This window comes from Mustelus asterias, chromosome 26, assembly GCF_964213995.1.
Source record: "Mustelus asterias chromosome 26, sMusAst1.hap1.1, whole genome shotgun sequence".
Lineage (NCBI taxonomy): Eukaryota > Metazoa > Chordata > Chondrichthyes > Carcharhiniformes > Triakidae > Mustelus > Mustelus asterias.
Genome location: NC_135826.1, coordinates 8,940,057 through 8,949,381, shown reverse-complemented (window position 1 = coordinate 8,949,381; position 9,325 = coordinate 8,940,057).

The following is a 9,325-nucleotide window of genomic DNA, read 5'->3' as shown; positions in this document are numbered from 1 at the left end:
GCCATGACCAGCAGGACCACGACACGAATCTCCTGAACTTCCTACGCACTGCATCTCGCCTGAACTTGACCTACAACAGGGAGAAGTGTGTGTTTTGTAAGCGCCATTTAGCCATCCTAGGATACGTGGTGGAAAACGGGGTCATTGGCCCTGATCCAGACCGTATGCGCCCCCTTTCTGAACTTCCCTTGCCTGCTAGTGCAAAAGCACTGAGAAGATGCTTAGGCTTCTTCTCTTATTATGCGCAGTGGGTCCCCAACTACGCGGACAAAGCCCGTCCGCTCATTAAGTCCACGACTTTTCCCTTAACGCCAGAGGCTCGATTGGCCTTCGATAAATTGAAAGCCGACATCGCGAAAGCCACGATGCACGTGGTAGACGAATCCACCCCCTTTCAGGTGGAAAGCGATGCATCTGATTTCGCCCTGGCCGCCACACTTAACCAGGCGGGCAGGCCCGTCGCATTTTTTTCCCGCACCCTCCAAGGCCCCGAAATTCGGCATTCAGCGGTGGAAAAGGAGGCCCAGGCCATTGTGGAGGCCGTCAGGCACTGGAGCCATTACTTGGCGGGAAAACGGTTCACCCTGATCACGGACCAGCGGTCCGTGGTGTTCATGTTTAACAACACGCAGAGGGGCAAGATCAAGAATAACAAGATCTTGCGGTGGAGAATTGAACTCTCCACCTATAACTACGACATCATGTACCGTCCAGGGAAACTCAATGAGCCCTCGGATGCCCTCTCGCGTGGAACATGCGCTAGCATACAGGGGGACCGTTTGCAGGCCCTCCATAATGACCTATGCCATCCTGGGGTCACTCGGCTCTATCACTTTATAAAAGCCCGCAACCTGCCTTACTCGGTGGAGGACGTCAGGTCAGTAACAAGGAGCTGTCGGGTTTGCGCGGAATGCACTTTTACTGACCTGACCGGGCACATTTAGTCAAGGCCACTCGTCCCTTCGAGAGACTGAGTGTCGATTTTAAGGGCCCCCTTCCCTCAACAGATCGGAATGTGTACTTCCTCAATATCATTGACGAGTACTCTCGGTTCCCTTTTGTTGTTCCCTGCTGTGATACATCCGCTGCCACGGTTATCAAGGCATTCCGTGATCTCTTTACCCTGTTTGGGTACCCCGGCTACATCCATAGCGACAGGGGCTCGTCGTTCATGAGCGATGACTTGAGGCAATTCCTACTCTCATACGGAATTGCCTCCAGTAGGACCACGAGCTACAACCCTAGGGGTAACGGACAGGTGGAACGTGAGAATGCTACTGTCTGGAAGGCTGTCTTACTGGCGTTGAAGTCAAAAGGTCTTCCAGTCTCCCGTTGGCAAGAGGTGCTCCCTGATGCGCTCCATTCTATTCGATCCCTCCTGTGTATGGCAACCAATGCTACTCCCCACGAGAGGATGTTCTCATTCCCTCGGAAGTCTTCCTCGGGGATCTCATTACCGTCTTGGTTGACGTACTCAGGACCCGTCCTCCTGCGGCGACATGTAAGGGCCCGCAAGTCCGACCCGTTGGTCGAACAGGTCCATCTGCTCCGCGCCAACCCTCAGTATGCCTATGTGGCATACCCTGACGGGCGAGAGGACACGGTCTCGATCCGAGACCTGGCGCCAGCAGGGGACGTAGCAACCCCTGTCGCTCCCATACCCCCTGTTACAAACCCTTTATCTCTTGTTTCTTCCCCGGACACGGCGCGGGCAGCATCGGAACCGTTGCTTAACCATTTTACTCTCATGTACAGCTTGCCTGAGCCCAGAAGATGGTCGCCACTGCAGGGCGTGTCAGGATCCCATGGACTACCGTCACCTCAGGGTCAATCGGCCTGTGAGTCCGTGGAAGAACAGCTGGACGCCGCCTTGGGGAGAATGCCACCGCTAGTGCCTACTCCGGTGTCACCGCCGGTATTGAGGAGGTCACAACGACGGTGCGGTCCCCCTGACCGTCTGAACTTATAGACTGCTGACACTTTATTCTGTTTTTTGTACCCCGCCGGCCTTTGTTCTCAAAGGAGGGGTGAATGTGGTGAACCATCGTTGGTTCCCACTGGATAATACTGAGCCAGGGTCTGGCCAGTACTACAAGGATGTACATATGTTACTGTTGGGTTGTGCTATTGTTGCTGTTGGGGTTAGGGTGGGGTTGTTACACCTTTGTACTGTAGTGTTGTGGCACATCCCAGTCGGGCTCCGCCTCCTGGGAGAGGTATAAGAGTCCCAGCTCTGGCCGGGACCCCTTCAGTCTGGGATAGTGTATATAATTACTGGCTGCTTCATTACAGTAAATAAAAGCCTTTCATTTACCGAGCTTCAGGCCTCGTGTTTGAGTAGCGCATCAGGGTAGTCACTCAGATTGCCAAAACGTGGGATGTAATCTTTCAATAGAATTGGTGCTGGGACTAGTGTTGTTCACCATTTACATTAACAATTTGGAACAGGAAAGGGAAGTACAATTTCAATATGGTTAGCCCTGCTGCCTCACAGCGCCAGGGACCCGGGTTTGATTCCCGACTTGAGTCACTGTCTGTGTGGAGTTTGCACATTCTCCCCGTGTCTGCATGGGTTTCCTCCAGATGCTCCGGTTTCCTCCCACAATCCAAAAGATGTGCTGGTTAGGTGCATTGGCCATGCTAAATTCTCCCTCAGTGTACCCGAACAGGCGCCAGAGTGTGGCGACCTGGGGATTTTCACAGTAACTTCATTGCAGTGTTAATGTAAGCCTAGTTGTGACACCAAATAATAAACTTAAATAAACTAACACCAAATTGGGAGATGTAGTTAATACTCAGCAAGATGGTGAGAAAATATAAGATATTAACAGACTTGCAAAACAAATGTGAAACATGCAAACTACCTTCGCTCTCGATAAGAATGAGGTAGTGCATTTTGGTCAGAAGAATAAAGAGACCGCATACTCCTTGGAAAATAAGAGTTTAAATGGGGTCGGGGACCAAAGGGGGCTAAGGCTGAGACAAATAAATCTCTAAACGCAGCAATGCAGTACGTAAGTACATCAGAAAATGGAACACGACAGGGACATTTACTCTTTGACCCTGCTCCGGTATGCAATAAGTCGATGGTTAATTATTGCCCTATTTTCACTTTCCTCTCTGCCCCCATCGCTTAATTCCCCATGGATCAAACAATCTGGATCATGCCTTGAATTTATTCAATGACCCAGCCCCCACTGCTCTCTGTGGTAGAGCATTCCAAAGAAGATATTTCTCCTCATTTCCATCGTCAGTTGGAGACCCATTACCCCGTCCTGTGCAGATTATTAATGCCATTAAAAAAGGCAGCAATCACTGCCTCATTTCCAGAAGGACAGAATTAAAAAACAAGGGGCTGGGAGACACCAGCGAGGTTTGCGACTGGCCTTTGTTTAGCGCAATCAGCTCCACGTCGGAAATTGACGCAGAGCTGATTATCATATTGAAATTTGAAGTTCAATATGATCAGCGGGCCCAGGACGGTATTCTCTGGGCCCATTAGTGTTGCCCCACCCCCCCCCCCCCCCCCTCCCACTGCTGGGAATGGTTCTCTTCAGCGGGGTTTACAACTGTGCCCCACTAATGGGGAACAGGCATACTGACCCCGCTGGTGGGGACAGGCCATTGAGGCCCCCAGGAGGTCAGAGGCAAGGGGGGAGTGCATCTTGGGCAGGGCCAGCCTGGCAGTGCCAGCCAGGCACCCTGGCACTGCCCAAGGGGCAAATTGACACTGCCCACCGGGCAGCTTGGCACTGTCCATCAGGCACTGGGCAGTGTCAAGGGGGCAGGGCATGCTGGGATGGCGGTGCCTATTGGGGGGATCAGTGAGGGGGGCGGGGGGCGCTGCCACTCTGCAATTGGGACTGGTGGGAGAGGGAGGAAGGAGGGGTTTGGGGTGGCCATCGGTGTGGGGAGGTCTGCAAGGCCAGCGATTGGGCGGGTTGCGGGGCTGGCCAGAAATTGGAGGCGATCAGGAGACCAGCACTGACAGATCGGCGCATGCGCTCTGGCCCACTCAGTACTATGCTGCTGTCATCTTGGGTGGGAATAGACCCCAACCCCTACTTACCGGAGGGAATCACGCTGAAGCACTCTGCATTGCTCAGAGTGTTGGAGATTCATTCTGTTAAGTACACCCAAAAAACGGACGGGAAAGACTTCTGTTTTCCCACCCCTTGGGCACTTAGTTTCTTTTTGGGAGAATCCTGGCCAGGGTGTTTATGTTAAACTTGAAGAAAACATTGGTTAGATCGTACTTGGAGTGTAACAGACAGTTCTAGTCTCCATTTTATAAAAGGATATAGAGCACTGGAGAATGTGTAATAAAGATTTACAAGGATGGCGCTGGAATTCAAGAGGTTGTACTAATCAGGAAAGATTCTACAGGTCCCCAATTTGCGGGAAAATGGGAGTAACTCCCGCTGGTATTTTTTAAGCATGATTTCCAGAATGAATCTCCAACACTTTGTTCATCACAGAGTGCACTAGCATGATTCTCTCTGAAAATCAGGGGCCAGGGCCTATTCCCACGCAAGTGGCCGGCAGTATAACGCTGAGCGAACAACTGCTGGTCTCCTGATCGCTAGCCTCCGATTGCTGGCCGATCTGTCGGAGCAGAAATCGGCGCATGTGCAGTGATCCTCCCAATTGCCAGCCTCCTGATCACTGTCCAGCCCTGCAACCCCCATCGCTGGGCATGCAGAGCCCCTCCACCTTCTGGTCGCTGGCCTCCCGGACCTCCCTGGCCAGCCCCAATCTCCCCCCTCCCCCCCGCGACAGTCCCTCACCCCCTGATAATCCCGACAACCCCCATCCCTGCGGCAGCCGCAATCCCTCCCCCTCCATCACCGAAATGGCCAGCCCCGATCGCTGTCCTCCCTCCCTCTGCCTGCGAATGTGGCAGCGGGACCCCCCCCCCACCCTCACTGATCGCTCTAACCCTAACCCTTACTCCAATAGGCCCCGCCCCTCTGACCCTGCCCCCTTAGGCACTGCCTAAGGGGCATCCCCCTTACCCCCATTTCCTGTGGCGGTGGGGGGGGGGGGGCCTTAATCGCCCCTCCAGCGGGGTCGGCCGCCTGTTCCTGTTAGGTGGGGAGCAGTTGTAAACCCCGCTGGAGGGAGCCACTCCCGGCCAGGGTGGGGGGAGATGCTAGCGGGCCCCGAAACCTCAGTCCTGGGCCAGCTAATGAAATTTAAATCCCGATTTCCATATGGTAATATGCTCCGCGCCGATTTCCGTAGACGACAGAGGTTCAAGGTTTTAGCATTGTGGTAGATGCAAAGCAGATTAATTCCCATCTTTTATAAAGATCAAGGGTTTGTGAATTGCATATGTATCTGACAGGAAGTGCACTTTAAACTTTTGTCCTGCTGTTCTGTGCTTGATTGCAGGGAAGTAATCCAGTTGGATGAAAAATGTGTATAAGACAGAGTGAAAACCTGTCGAAGCAAAGCTAAAGCAAGAATGTATAAAACATGTAAACATATAAGCAGCTACCACAATAGAAAACTGTAAAGGTTGAGTTAAAAATTAACATCCCAAGGGTAATGACTAATGCTTTAATACGGGGATGGTGCCAGAGGACTGGAGAATGGCGAATGTTGTTCCTCTGTTTAAGAAAGGGAATAGAAATGACCCTGGTAATTATAGACGGGTTAGTCTTACTTCGGTGATTGGTAAATTGATGGAAAAGGTCCTTAGGGATGGGATTTACGACCATTTAGAAAGATGCGGATTAATCCGGGATAGTCAGCACAGATTCGTGAAGGGCAAGTCGTGCCTCACAAATTTGATTGAATTTTTTGAGGAGCTAACTAAGTGTGTTGATGAAGGTAGGGCAGTTGATGTCATACACATGGATTTTAGTAAGGCGTTTGATAAGGTCCCCCATGGTCGGCTTATGATGAAAGTGAGGAGGTGTGGGATAGAGGGAAAGTTGGCCGATTGGATAGGTTACTGGCTGTCTGATCGAAGACAGAGGGTGATGGTGGATGGAAAATTTTCGGATTGGAGGCAGGTTGCTAGCGGAGTGCCACAGGGATCAGTGCTTGGTCCTCTGCTCTTTGTGATTTTTATTAATGACTTAGAGGAGGGGGCTGAAGGGTGGATCAGTAAATTTGCTGATGACACCAAGATTGGTGGAGTAGTGGATGAGGTGGAGGGCTGTTGTAGGCTGCAAAGAGACATAGATAGGATGCAAAGCTGCGCTGAAAAATGGCAAATGGAGTTTAACCCTGATAAATGTGAGGTGATTCATTTTGGTAGGACTAATTTAAATGTGGATTACAGGGTCAAAGGTAGGGTTCTGAAGACTGTGGAGGAACAGAGAGATCTTGGGGTCCATATCCACAGATCTCTAAAGGTTGCCACTCAAGTGGATAGAGCTGTGAAGAAGGCCTATAGTGTGTTAGCTTTTATTAACAGGGGGTTGGAGTTTAAGAGCCGTGGGGTTATGCTGCAACTGTACAGGACCTTGGTGAGACCACATTTGGAATATTGTGTGCAGTTCTGGTCACCTCACTATAAGAAGGATGTGGAAGCGCTGGAAAGAGTGCAGAGGAGATTTACCAGGATGCTGCCTGGTTTGGAGGGTAGGTCTTATGAGGAAAGGTTGAGGGAGCTAGGGCTGTTCTCTCTGGAATGGAGGAGGCTGAGGGGAGACTTAATAGAGGTTTATAAAATGATGAAGGGGATAGATAGAGTGAACGTTCAAAGACTATTTCCTCGGGTGGATGGAGCTATTACAAGGGGGCATAACTATAGGGTTCGTGGTGGGAGATATAGGAAGGATATCAGAGGTAGGTTCTTTACGCAGAGAGAGGTTGGGGTGTGGAATGTACTGCCTGCAGTGATAGTGGAGTCAGACACTTTGGGAACATTTGAGCGGTTATTGGATAGGCACATGGAGCACACCAGGATGATAGGGAGTGGGATAGCTTGATCTTGGTTTCAGATAAAGCTCGGCACAACATCGTGGGCTGAAGGGCCTGTTCTGTGCTGTACTGCTCTATGTTCTATGTGGGGTTAAGGGGATAGGGCCTGGGTGGGATTGTGATCGGTGCAAACGTGATGGGCTGAATGGCCTCCTTCTGCACTGCAGGGATATGATACTATGATACTTAAAGGAAGTAAGTATGACACAGAAAATATGCACGAAATGCGGACTCTTACAGATTTATATCAATATTAATTGATTTCCCATGTGTTGTCCAAGAATACAGACACTTATAATGCCTCAGGTGCTTTGGTGCTGCTGTTTGAATAAAGTATCTTTTCCGCTTCTGTGTCTTTCTTTTCTTGTCTCAGCTTCTTCATTCTCCATAATTAACTCTTCCTTTTGCTCTTTTTCCTCTGTCCACAATTTGTCTCTTGGGCTCTGTCTCCCAGCGCTTAGCTTCAGGCTGCTGTCAGTAAGGCGAGGAGCCAGATTATCGGGCTGTGTAAATCGATGAGCTACCTGTGGACCCACATCCAGCTTGTACATAACACAGTAATGAGACCTTGCGGCCCAGTTTTGAGCTCGGAGTCACAGTTGGGGCACGGGCTGCACGAGGCTTTGCAAAAAATCTCGGTCAAGAATAGGCTCCTGGTCTCGCAACCCGGGGCAACAATATGAATCCAAGTCAAGGCTTCTGGGAGAAGCTGTAAAAACTGTAATGAACATGTTAAATAGCACAAAAGACAATTTGATGGAAAAAGCCCCGTAACCCTACTGTGAAATAAGTATTTTTTAAATTATTAATTTTGTTTAAACCTTTATTTTGAATATTTGAACTTCCAGTTACTTAGAGAAAAAAAAATAGCAGAATATTATTTTCCAATGAGCACTGTGGCAAGCATTGCTGCCTCACAGCGCCAGGGACCCAGGTTTGATTACCAGCTTGGGTCACTGTCTGTGTGGAGTCTGCACATTCTCCCCGTATCTGCATGGGTTTCCTCCCACAGTCCAAATATGTGCAGGTTAAGTTGATTGGCCATGCTAAATTGCCCCTTAGTGTCAGACGGACTAACTAGGGAAAATGCTTGAGGTTATGGGGATAGGGCCTGGATGGAATTGTGGTCAGTGCAGACTCGATGGGCCGAATGGCCACCTTCTGCACTGTAGGATTCTATTATTCCCTGACTTGTCGGAGCCCCGAAATTGAGATCACACTTTTAAATCTCGAGGTGTTGCCAACTCCGATTAAATGTATTCCTGGAGGTTTCATCATATGACTTCCTCACGCTCCAGTCATTGGTTGGCCAATGGAATGTGGTAGAGGCAGGTGCAGTTACAATATTTAAAACATTTGGACAGGTACATGGATGGGAAATTTGAGAGGGTAATATGGGGTGCTAATTTGGGGCGAAATTTGAGAGGGTAATATGGGGCGGCACGGTAGCACAGTGGTTAGCACTGCTGCTTCACAGCTCCAGGGACCTGGGTTAGATTCCCGGCTTGGGCCACTGTCTGTGTGAAGTTTGCACATTCTCCTCGTGTCTGCGTGGGTTTCCTCCGGGTGCTCTGGTTTCCTCCCACAGTCCAAATATGTGCGGGTTAGGTTGATTGGCCATGCTAAAAAAAAATTGCCCCTTAGTGTCCTGGGATGCGTAGATTAGAGGGATTAGTGGGTAAAATATGTAGGGATATGGGGGTAGGGCCTGGGTGGGATTGTGGTCGGTGCAGACTCGATGGGCCGAGTGGCCTCTTTCTGTACTGTAGGGTTTCTATGATTTCTATGAATTAGGCGAATAAAAACACGTAATCATGAGTTTAAGAACAATAACACAATACTGACTTAGGAGTGAATGATCTTAGGCTATGGAGAGCGCTGACATGGGCAGTTGCTGTAGAAGACTGCTCTATATGAATAACAAGTATTTCTAATTTAAAACATGCATTTTGAATTTATAAAATGGCTGCAGTTTGCTTTTAGTGACATTTTGTGAAAGCTTCAGACAACGGCAAAACACAGCAGGGCTTGATGGGATGAGGCAGGAGATGGTGCCTGCATTCCAGAGGACAATAGTTCTACTGAATGCAAGCTACATTGTCAGCAGTTGTCGGGAACAAGATGGCTACCAATGCTAATTTGATGAATAGAGCTATGTAGCTCCGAGCTGATAACGCAGGTGGAAGGCAGACATAAGGGATTTCTCAAGGTTGGACGAGTGTCACGTTTGTTCAATGCGGTGGGAATCATTCCCCCATTTCACTGTCCAGCGTCCCATGTTGCTGGAGGGAGGTAATAAGAACAAAGAACAAAGAACAATACAGCACAGGAACAGGCCCTTCGGCCCTCCAAGCCCGCGCCGCTCCCCGGTCCAGGATTGAATCCTGAA